Source organism: Dermochelys coriacea, chromosome 9, assembly GCF_009764565.3.
Source record: "Dermochelys coriacea isolate rDerCor1 chromosome 9, rDerCor1.pri.v4, whole genome shotgun sequence".
Taxonomy (NCBI): Eukaryota; Metazoa; Chordata; order Testudines; family Dermochelyidae; genus Dermochelys; species Dermochelys coriacea.
In genome coordinates, this window is record NC_050076.1 from 102463205 (window position 1) to 102474193 (window position 10989).

The 10989-nt window shown below is 46.0% G+C and overlaps 1 long non-coding RNA gene across 1 annotated transcript; it reads right to left on the reverse strand.

Moving 5' to 3' along the window:
- Positions 1-1968: 1968 nt before the first annotated feature.
- On the reverse strand, positions 1969-9049 carry LOC122455904. The gene is made up of 3 exons (XR_006274413.1): positions 9039-9049; positions 4007-4011; positions 1969-2147 (listed from the first exon to the last, which is right to left on the reverse strand). It is a non-coding gene; the product is annotated as an uncharacterized LOC122455904 (long non-coding RNA).
- Between the last annotated feature and the right edge of the window lie 1940 nt (positions 9050-10989).

The window sequence follows — 10989 nt, forward strand, 5'->3', positions numbered from 1 at the left end:
GCATCGTGTCTCTGACAGGGCCAGCTCCAGACGCTTCAGAGGAAGGTACAAGAATTTTACATTAGGCAGATGTGGGATAATCTGCCCCATTGTATAGGAATCGCATCACTTCACCAGCTCTGAAGTGTTGTTCAGAGGCAATACTGCACACTACTGCTAGTTTTACATTTAACTATACAGCAAAGTTGATTACACACCGTCCTTCAGAAACCATGAGCTACAAGTCACGCTCATTTCTCGTGTGCGGATTGTAAAGATGCAATACATTCTCACACAACAACGCACCACGCAGTAGTCTGCAATATTAATCCTCAACGTTTAGTTGCACTCTACCTCTGTTACACATTTATAACTGGTCATTCTATTTATCATATATATATATATATATATATATATATATATATATATAAAGGATTTGATGTCCTGGCAGGTCACAGTTTATAAAACATTATATATGATTTGGCAACAAAACCAACAGCACGGGCCAATTCTGACTTCAGTTTCACCAGTGTGAATCTAGAGTAAGGCCACTGAAGGAAAAGGGATTATTCCAGATTTACACTGAAAGCAGAATTTGACCCATTGCTTCTATAAGGCATAACAGCTCGTAATGAAATTATGTATAATGTATTTTGTGTCTGAGCCAACTAACTGGAGAACAACAGATTGAAGCTAAAGTTCACCAGGGTGAGCAGACAGACCAGCTGAAGAAGCAAACAATATTAAATTAAGAAATTTGATACAGCTTGGCTAAGACTTGGTGCATTTTATGAAATCTGTATTTCATAGGAGACAAAATTGAATTTAGCTACTAGCAGCAGCCTGATATTGATCTTAGTAGATTTGCCTCAGATCAATACATTACCCAAAAGCCATATTACTTTTGGTGGAACTGGCAATCGGAGAACAAAATACACATGTATCCTAAAGCCAACGTAGGTTGCCTTTTATTCTGGATGTTAGAACTGGAGCAAAGAAACAAAGTTAATTTCTGACTGGAGTGGGTTCTGAAATCTCAGCCTGCATCCAGATGTGAATTTTCAGTTGGGACCTACCTCGATAATGACTGATCACACCAAAGCCCTGTAGCCAAATGTCCCTCAACTTCAGCATGTTCAAAGTCCAGCTCTGAACCGAGCAGTTGGAGACATCCCTAGTTTTGATCTTGGATAGGATGATAATCCCCAGTGACTATGTTGCAATGTGTTTAGAAGAATGATTTTCTTTTACTACAGAACAATCCTGTGTAAGGCACATCTAAATGCCCTAATGCATCTTTTTCTTCCACAGTATCTTGGATTGTATACATTTATTTTTCAAGTGCAATAAAAATTCTGAAAACAAGCATCTGTAACCCGGGATTATACAGTGAGAATTTTGTATCCTAAACTGCAGTCGATAACGGTAGAATTTAGAATAAAGCGTCATTTGTATTTAGCCGACACAGTGAGATACATGACTTGCCTGGGAACCTGAAGACGTAAACAGAATTCCTGAGGGACAAAGGAATGGAACTATACATAACTCTAAAGCAGAGGCAGGCAAACTACGGCTGCAGGACCGTCCTGCCCAGGCCCTGAGCTCCCAGCCGGGAAGGCTCGCCCCCGGCCCCTGCCCCACTGTCCCCCATTCCCTGCAGCAATGCCGCTGCTTGGGTAGCATGGCTTGCGCCCACCCACCTCCCAGGCTTTCCAATAAGCCTGTCCTGCCGCTCTGAGCGGGTAAGGGTAAGGGGGGAGGGGAGTTGGATAAGGGGCAGGAGGCCCTGGGGGGCAGTCAGGGGACAGGGGGGCAGTTGGATGGGGCAGAGGTTCGGGGGGGGCGGTCAGGAGGCAGGGAACGGGGGGGTTGGATAGGGGCTGAGGTTGGATAGGGGGTGGGGTCCTGGGGGGGCAATTAGGGACAGGGGTCAGGGAGACAGGGAGTGGGGGGGGGTGGATAGTGTGTGTGGTCCCTGGGGTGGTTAGGGGCAGGGGGTTGTGGGAGGGGGTAGTCAGGGGACAAGGAGTGGGGGGGTTGGATGGATTGGGGATTCTGAGCGGGGCAGTCAGGTGGCAGGAAGTGGGATAGGGTGGATAGGGGGCGGGGGCCAGGCTGTTTGGGGAGGCACAGCCTTCCCTACCCAGCCCTACATACTGTTTTGCAACCTCGATGTGGCCCTTGGGCCAAAAAGTTTGCCCAACCCTGCTCTAAAGCCATTGCAAGATGAATTATGTTAATTACTGCTTTTTGGTGCTCTGTTACATACACATCTATATGTTTATGCAATAGGAATTTGGCTACTCCGTTCTAAAAGGCGCTAGTCCAGTTTATGTGGGTACAAGCTGATTCCCAAGGCTGAGTAGTTTATCCTGCTGAATGAGCAAAACAAACGAGGAAAACTGGGCCCTCGGTCTCTTGGAGTCACTGCTCTATGGGGGGCATGGATCAGCGTTCAGGTCATGTTTCCTGTCAGTACCTGACCCGGGGAAGCTAATGATCCAACCAGAGGTGATGAATCCTGGTCACGTGCCCCCTGAGGCACGTTGTGCATATGCTAAGAAGAAGGCTGCTCTATGACGAATGAGCTACAAGGCACAGGCTTAGAAAAGTGCGTGTGAGAGAATGCATCTCTCTAGTCTTGCTTCCCCCATTGTGCCAACTGTTCCTTGATTCTGCGTTCATGTCTCTGCTGAGCACTGTGTGATGGCTCAGCAGCCATCCATGTGACCAGGAGGGGCTCCAGGCTGCGCACCACTGAACCTGTTAGTTAAAATCAGTGAAACCACCACCAGCAGCAGCAGTACTGAGAAGTGATTAGATTAATCATAGCAGAAATTTTTTCTGCATCCAACCTAAACAGAGAGTGATCAGGGTAATGAGTTTGGAGAGAGACTTGTACAGGCAACAGTTCCAGCTCGTCACCTTAACCTAAGGTGCACTGCCCCAGATTGCACATGCTGTCCTATACCTCTGGGTGTTACTGCATGTTCTCACTGTAACCAGTCAGCTGTGCTCCCCCAAATCCTAGTTCATGTGCTCCTCTGGAGGAGCTACTGTGTCTTGCATATGCATGGGATGCACAAGGGAAGGGGGAAAGCTCCTTCTCCCAGGTGGAACCCAACCCCTTATTTGCACTAATTATGTTATTTCTTGCCTCCCCCACCGCTCTCACAACATAATACCCAATAACATCCCCCATCCCTTCACCAGTCTCTGGGTTCTGAGGGTGAGCTTCAGCCCATGCAAGGCCCCACACACCACTCACACCCCAAGCAAACACAGCATCTTGTGTGCACTGTCTGCTCTGGGGTGAATTTCATCCTCAATGAAACGAGTGCTGCTTTGTGTGCCGCTGCCTAATGCTATCATAAGCTGGGGAAAGGGATATCCAAGTCACATGCACAAACTAACCAAACCCCAAGGGCTTGTATGTGCATCTCCTATTTTACAGATAGATCAAGGTACCTTGATCTATATCTAGATTCTTGTCAATATTCCCCATGGTTTTCGTTCTAGCAGCCATGGGAATACTAACAGAGACATTTACAGCTTCCTTGCATTGTTGGAGCACCTTTGACTCCGTGGACATATGTTCCAGGATTGTTTTCATCAGTAGAAACATGGCTCTGTTTTCTTTAGGAAGATCCCAGCGCACGAACAGCCATTCTGATTAAAATACCAGATAAACCCCACGTAAAAATGGATGATATATTTGTTGAGATCTATGCCCATTAGACAGAAAAGATATCCTACAGAACTGTTTGTGCTTATCTGGCATCTGTCTCAACAAATGCAACAGCACTGAAGGTAGTGAAGTATCTGATTTAAGTATTCTTTGTCCACGGTCTGGTTGTATGAAGCTTGTGGCATGGGCCAGCACAATACTCCAAAATGGGAACACACAGAGGCAGCCTTTGAAGAACTGCAGGACTGGTGAGTAACCTCTCTTTTGTGTACAACAACACTGAGAACAACAGACCTAATAAAGCTCTGCCCCAGTTGTTCAATGCAGCCGGGTAAGGACCCAACCTTGCTGGGATACAGACTTGCCCCTGAGTTCACAGGTTTATACCATCTTGTCTGCCAGTGCTGGTGTGGTTTCCTTCAGGGCTCAGACCCTGCCTCTCTGACATCTGCAGGAGCTTCAGAGAGAAGGATTAAAAGCCATTGGAATTACACCTGATTTGCACTAGTGTAACCTGAGAGGAGCATTGGGCCCTTTGTGTCTAATGGAGACTTCAACCGAGTCAAGATTAATCAGTAGCTTAAAAATTATATTCTAGTTGCCTTGGGAGATACTGTCCCAGGTGAAGTGCACGCTGGCACATGGAACGGTGTTCTTTCCTTTGCCATAATGCCAGATGAAGGCTCCCTCTCAGTGTGAGCCTGGTCCAGTGGCTGTACAGTACCTCTGCCAGTTCCCATGGCTCCAGATGCTGTCAGCCTCCTTTTGTAATGAATAACAAAGCTAATCACCTCACATTACCACACAAGCACTGCGAGCGCACGCACAGCGCACGATGCTGAGGGTCATTCCCGCTTTCCCATCGTGCCTTTGAGCATTCTCTTCATAATGGAAATATTCTCCTAGTTGCAATGCGACAAGGTGTCCGTAGCACTGATTAGTGCATCTGGGGCTAGATCTACCGTTAGACCGACCTAACCTCGGGTGCAGACAGTGCTCTGTCGATGAGAGAGCTTCTTCCGTTAACATAGCTACTGCCTCTCATGGAGATGGATTAATGACCCACTGGCATGGTAACATCATCACTAAAGTACTCCCACTGCACTGCTGCAGCATTTCCAGTGTAGACCCTCCCTTGAATTGGGACATACCACGTAGGTGCTCTGGCTCCGAGCGCCATATATGAATAGAGCAGACCAGACTATGGCATCCAACCATCAGAACCTAAGAACATAAGAATGGCCAGACTGGGTCAGATACTTTCTACCAACAGTGATCAGAGACAGATGCTTCACAGGGAATGAAGAGAACAGGGCAATTATCGAATGATCCATTCCATGGAGTCTAGGAGTGGATCCAGTCCCAGCTTCTGGCAATCAGAGGTTTAGGGACACCCCGATCATGTGGTTGAGTCCCTGACCATCTTGCCTAATAGCCATTGATGGACCAATCCTCCTACCACAGGGTGCTCCACTCACCATTTGGCTGGTAATTCTGGGGATTAGCTCTCAAAGTCAACGTCCCTTCCTGCAGTTCCAGGCTGTTACTCTGTCTGTCTCTTGGGTCTGCAGCCCCTCTCTCGCTCCAGGAACTGACCGCAGATTCCTCTCTGTCACTTGGCCCTCCGACCAGATCACTCCGCATTTCCCCTGTCCAGGGTACAGTCCTTCTGCCACTCCCACAGTGATCTAGGCAATCTTCCCGTTCATGCCCCACCGGTGCCACTTCCCTAGTGGCTGATAGGGGAACCCGGGCTCGCCCTGTGCTCTGGGTTCCAGTCCAGGGACTCTCAACCCAGCAGTTTGGTCTTTACTCACCCAGCCCTCACTGCTCCTTCCCTGTACTGCTTTCTACCACTCCTGGTTCCCTCCCTTTCTCTGGGAGTACCAGCTCCAAACCCTCCTCCCTCTTCCCATTGAGTGACTGCTGCCTCAGTCTGTTGCCAGCTACCCGGCTTTATAGGCCCCACCTATTCCTGCCCAGCTGAACCTGCTTGTCATCAATTCCCTGCTCCCTGGCACCTCCTCCAGGTGCAGCCTGTGACATTAATAGGCTACCTGGCCTCCTTAACTCCTTCCACTCCTGTGTGGGGTGGACATCCCATCCAACCTCCATGTACTTATCTAATTCTTTTTTGAACCCGGTTATACTTTTGGCCTTCGCAACATCCCCTGGCAACAAGTTCCATGGGTTGACTGTGCACTAGGTGAAGAAGTACTTCCTTCTGTTTGTTTTAAACCTGTTGCCTATTGATGTCATTTGGTGGCCCCTAGTTCTTGTGTTATGAGAAGGAGTAAATAACACTTCCTTATTTACTTTCCCCGCACCAGTCATGACTTTATAGACTTCTATCATATCCCCCTTTAGTCATCTCTTTTCCAAGCTGAAAAGTCCCAGTTTTGGTAATCTCTTCTCATACGGATTAACTTTTAAAAATACTGCTTCCCCAGAGGGGCAGCGTAGGCCAGACACTAGCTAAGATCAATCCCAAGCAGCCATGTGAAATCAGTTTGGGGAGGATCAGAGCCATAGTTTGAGCCTGAAGTATGTGCACAAAAAGTTATAAGAACTCTTAAACGTTGAAGCCGTGTGATTTTTGAGGAAGGCTATATCTCAGGAATCGCTCGCTTGAATGACCTCAAATTTGATCACCAACACGGTCCTGGATCCCCAGGAGCCAGAGCCACTTTCAAGAAAATCTGTTTAAAGGTGTGAATATTAGAGCACTTAGAAAAACCAGCTGTTAAACCGTAAGCTCGTCTCAGCGGTAACGAGAGTGGCATCACTGCCGCCCCACTAGAATGTGGGGTCTCAGCTTTCAGTTAAAAAAGTAAGTTTCTAGCCCACACACTTGCAGACAATGTGACCAGAGTGTGACCTAAAGACTCAAGAACCAACTTTGAGATACCTTCATAACTTTTCGCAGATGGCTTTGAACTGAACGATTGTGAGTAATTTTGTATCATCTGCTAACTTTGCCACCTCACTGTTTACCCCTAAAATCCAGATCATTTATGAATATGTTGAACAGCACTGGTCCCAGTATAGATTATTGGGGGACCCTGCTATTTACCTCTCTCCATTCTGAAAACTGACCACTTATTCCTACCTTTTGTTTCCTATCTTTTAACCAGTTACTGATCCATTGCAGGACCTTCCCTCTTATCCTGTGACTGCTTACTTTGCTTAAGAGCCTTTGGCAAAGGCTTTCTGAAAGTCGAAAAAGAAAAGGCGTACTTGTGGCACCTTAGAGACTAACAAATTTATTAGAGCATAAGCTTTCATGAGCTACAGCTCACTTCATCGGAAAGCTTATGCTCTAATAAATTTGTTAGTCTCTAAGGTGCCACAAGTACACCTTTTCTTTTTGCGAATACAGACTAACACGGCTGCTACTCTGAAACCTGAAAGTCCAAGTACACTATAGATCTTGGGAGACAGGCCAGTCCTTGCTTACAGACAGCCCCCCAATCTGAAGCAAATACTCACCAGCAACCACACACCACACAACAGAACCACTAACCCAGGAACCTATCCTTGCAACAAAGCCCGTTGCCAACTCTGTCCACATATCTATTCAGGGGATACCATCATAGGGCCTAATCACATCAGCCACACTATCAGAGGCTCGTTCACCTGCGCATCTACCAATGTGATATATGCCATCATGTGCCAGCAATGCCCCTCTGCCATGTACATTGGCCAAACTGGACAGTCTCTACGTAAAAGAATGAATGGACACAAATCAGACGTCAAGAATTATAACATTCAAAAACCAGTTGGAGAACATTTCAATCTCTCTGGTCACTCGATTACAGACCTAAGAGTGGCTATACTTCAACAAAAAAGCTTCAAAAACAGACTCCAACGAGAGACTGCTGAATTGGAATTAATTTGCAAACTGGATACAATTAACTTAGGCTTGAATAGAGACTGGGAATGGATGAGTCATTACACAAAGTAAATCTATTTCCCCATGGTATTTCTCCCTCCCACCCCACCCCCCACTGTTCCTCAGATATTCTTGTTAACTGCTGGAATTAGCCTACCTTGCTTGTCACCATGAAAGGTTTTCCTCCTTTCCCCCCCCCTGCTGCTGGTGATGGCTTATCTTAAGTGATCACTCTCCTTACAGTGTGTATGATAAACCCATTGTTTCATGTTCTCTGTGTGTGTGTATATAAATCTCTTCTCTGTTTTTTCCACCAAATGCATCCGATGAAGTGAGCTGTAGCTCACGAAAGCTTATGCTCTAATAAATTTGTTAGTCTCTAAGGTGCCACAAGTACTCCTTTTCTTTTTGCGAATACAGACTAACACGACTGCTACTATGAAAACTATATCTACTGGATCACCCTTATCCACATGCTTGTTGACAACCTCAAAGAATTCTAATAGATTGGTGAGGCATGATTTCCCTTTACAAAAGCCTTGTTGATTCTTCCCCAACATATTGTGTTCATCTCTGTGTCTGATCATTCTGTTCTTTACTATATAATTTGTCTGGTACTGAAGTTAGGCTAACCAGCCTGTAATTGCCAGGATCGCCTCTGGAGCCTTTTTTAAAAATCAGCATCACATTACCTATCTTCCAGTTATCTTGTACAGAGGCTAATTTAAGCAATAGGTTACAAACCACAGTTAGTAGTTCTGCAATTTCATATTTGAGTTCCTTCAGAACCCTTGGGCGAATTCCATCTGGTGACTTATTGCCATTTAATTTATCAGTTTGTTCCAAAACCTCCTTAATTGATACCTCAATATGGAACATATCCTCAGATTTGTCATCCAAAAAGAATGGCTCAGGTGTGGGAATCTCCCTCACACTTCTGCAGTCAAGATCAATGCAAAGAATTCATTTAGTTTCTCCACAATGGCCTTAACTTCCTTAAGTGCTTCTTGAGCACCTCGATTGTCCAGTGGCCCCAATGACTATTTGGCACACGACCTGCTTCTGATGTATTTAATTTTGTTGTTGTTAGGTTTTGAATCTTTTACTAGTTCCTCTTGAAATTCTTTTTTGGCCTTCCTGAATAGACTTTTACACTTGACTTGCCAGAGTTTATGTTCCTTTCTGTTTTCCTCAGTAGGCTGGTTCCAGTCTTGCTTCAATTCCAGTCATACTGGAATGTAACAGGACCTTTGAACAATTGCAGCCATTCAAACTGCTCATTCTTCTGAATGCTACAAGAGCAGGGCACTGCACCGGGTTCTGGCTGATGTTGATTGCCATATGCTGCCTTTTGGCTTCAGCCCCTATAATTAGAAAATCTTAGCCCCAAGAGCTCAGCTGCTTTCCAGGCACCTTTCCAGGGTCCAGATTTTTAAGAGAGCTGAGTTGGCACACTGAGCATCAACCTCTCTTAAAAACCTGGCCCTCAGGGTCACAGTGGGAACTGCCGGGAGCTGAGCTCTTTGGAGAATCTAGGCCTTATTTGGGTACTAAAAAAGAAGCTGACCTCCTTTGAAGATCTGGCTCAGTAAAGAGTGCTAAGCTCTTGGTCTGGCCCCTTCATGACACCATCAGTATTAGGGAATAAAGGAAATCAAAATCTCTCCCCTGGGAATTTCATCCAGACCTGGTCTAGTGACTTAGAGTAAAATTATTTGATATTTATGCAGATCCTTGGATTTTCCTCCTGATCCCTGTGCATTGGTAATTTGCATTTCTCTGAAGAGGGCACCCAAGGCAGGAAATGTGTCATGTACAACTCAAATAAAACCATCTTACACGCAGGGTGCACTTAGCCTTTAATTGGCTACAGCAGAATACAAAGTTTTAAATTATGCATGTTAAACACATTGGTGGTAGGAGGAATGCAGATGTTCACTGGCATTATGATCAGTGATTTAGAAGGTCAAATGCTTTATCAGCCATGACTCCTGTGGCTCAAATGCTGCCCACCTCTTCCCCCCTCCCTCCCCAGCATGTGGTGTGAGAGAACCTAAACACAGCAGAATTGCTGTGGTTCTGCCATGAGGTAGGTGCTGCACATGGGGAGGCTGGGCAGGGAGACAGCAGACACTTCTGCGCTCCATGGGACTGTTTCATGTTGAATCTCTCCACAGTGGCATTGCGGGAGGTTGGGGGCATGACAAGAAGATGTTGGAGCAAAGGGAGCTATAGGCTGCTGTAAGGGTTGCACAAGGAACCCGGGTGCCACTTCAGCCCATGAGCTGTTACAGTTCCAATGGATCAACTGTACAGATGCTCTGACCCAAGGCAGTACAAGGCGGATTGGCAAAGGGTGGGAGGATAAAATTCCTGATCTTTCCCCTCTTGTGCATCTCCTGTGCATAGCTTGTTTCCTGGGGCTTTGCGAGGGGCGGGGGGAGACAGCCTTTGGCTTTAATTTGCTTCACTTTCTCAATTAATTTTTCAGGGGAAAATACAGAAAACAAACAAATTTGAATGCACGGAGCAAGGCATGTAAATGACAACAGGGTTCAGAGTAGCAGCCGTGTTAGTCTGTATTCGCAAAAAGAAAAGGAGAACTTGTGGCACCTTAGAGACTAACAAATTTATTTGAGCATAAGCTTTCGTGAGCTACAGCTCATTTCGTCGGATGCATTCAGTGGAAAATACAATGAGGAGATTTATATACACACACAGAGAACATGAAACAATGGGTGTTACCATACATACTGTAACGAGAGTGATCAGGTAACGTGAGCTATTACCAGCAGGAGAGCCGGGGGAGGGGGAAGTGACCTTTTGTAGTGATAATCAAGGTGGGCCATTTCCAGCAGTTGACCAGAATGTGTGAGGAACAGTGGGGGGGGATGGGGGATGGGGAGGGGAAATAAGCATGGGGAAATGTTTCTCCCCCCCCCACTGTTCCTCACACGTTCTTGTTAACTGCTGGAAATGGCCCACCTTGATTATCACTACAAAAGGTCACCTCCCCCCCCCCCGGGCTCTCCTGCTGGTAATAGCTCACTTTACCTGATCACTCTCGTTACAGTGTGTATGGTAATACCCATTGTTTCATGTTCTCTGTGTATATAAAATCTCCCCACTCTATTTTCCACTGCATGCATCTGATTAAGTGAGCTGTAGCTCACGAAAGCTTATGCTCAAATAAATTTTAGTCTCTAAGGTGCCACAAGTACTTCTTCTCTTTTCACTGGTCAATAATATCATGATGAAATGTGTGTAGCACCATTCTATGTAAAGTTAGGAACATAAGCCAAAATTATGACTGAAATGTGTTTACCAGACCTCCCCTGGGAGAGAAGAAAACCTATTTCTCAAATACAAAAGACAAGCTAATGCCCCTAGCCAGGTGTCAAAGTTGATTGGCAATCACTTGGTAAGTGGC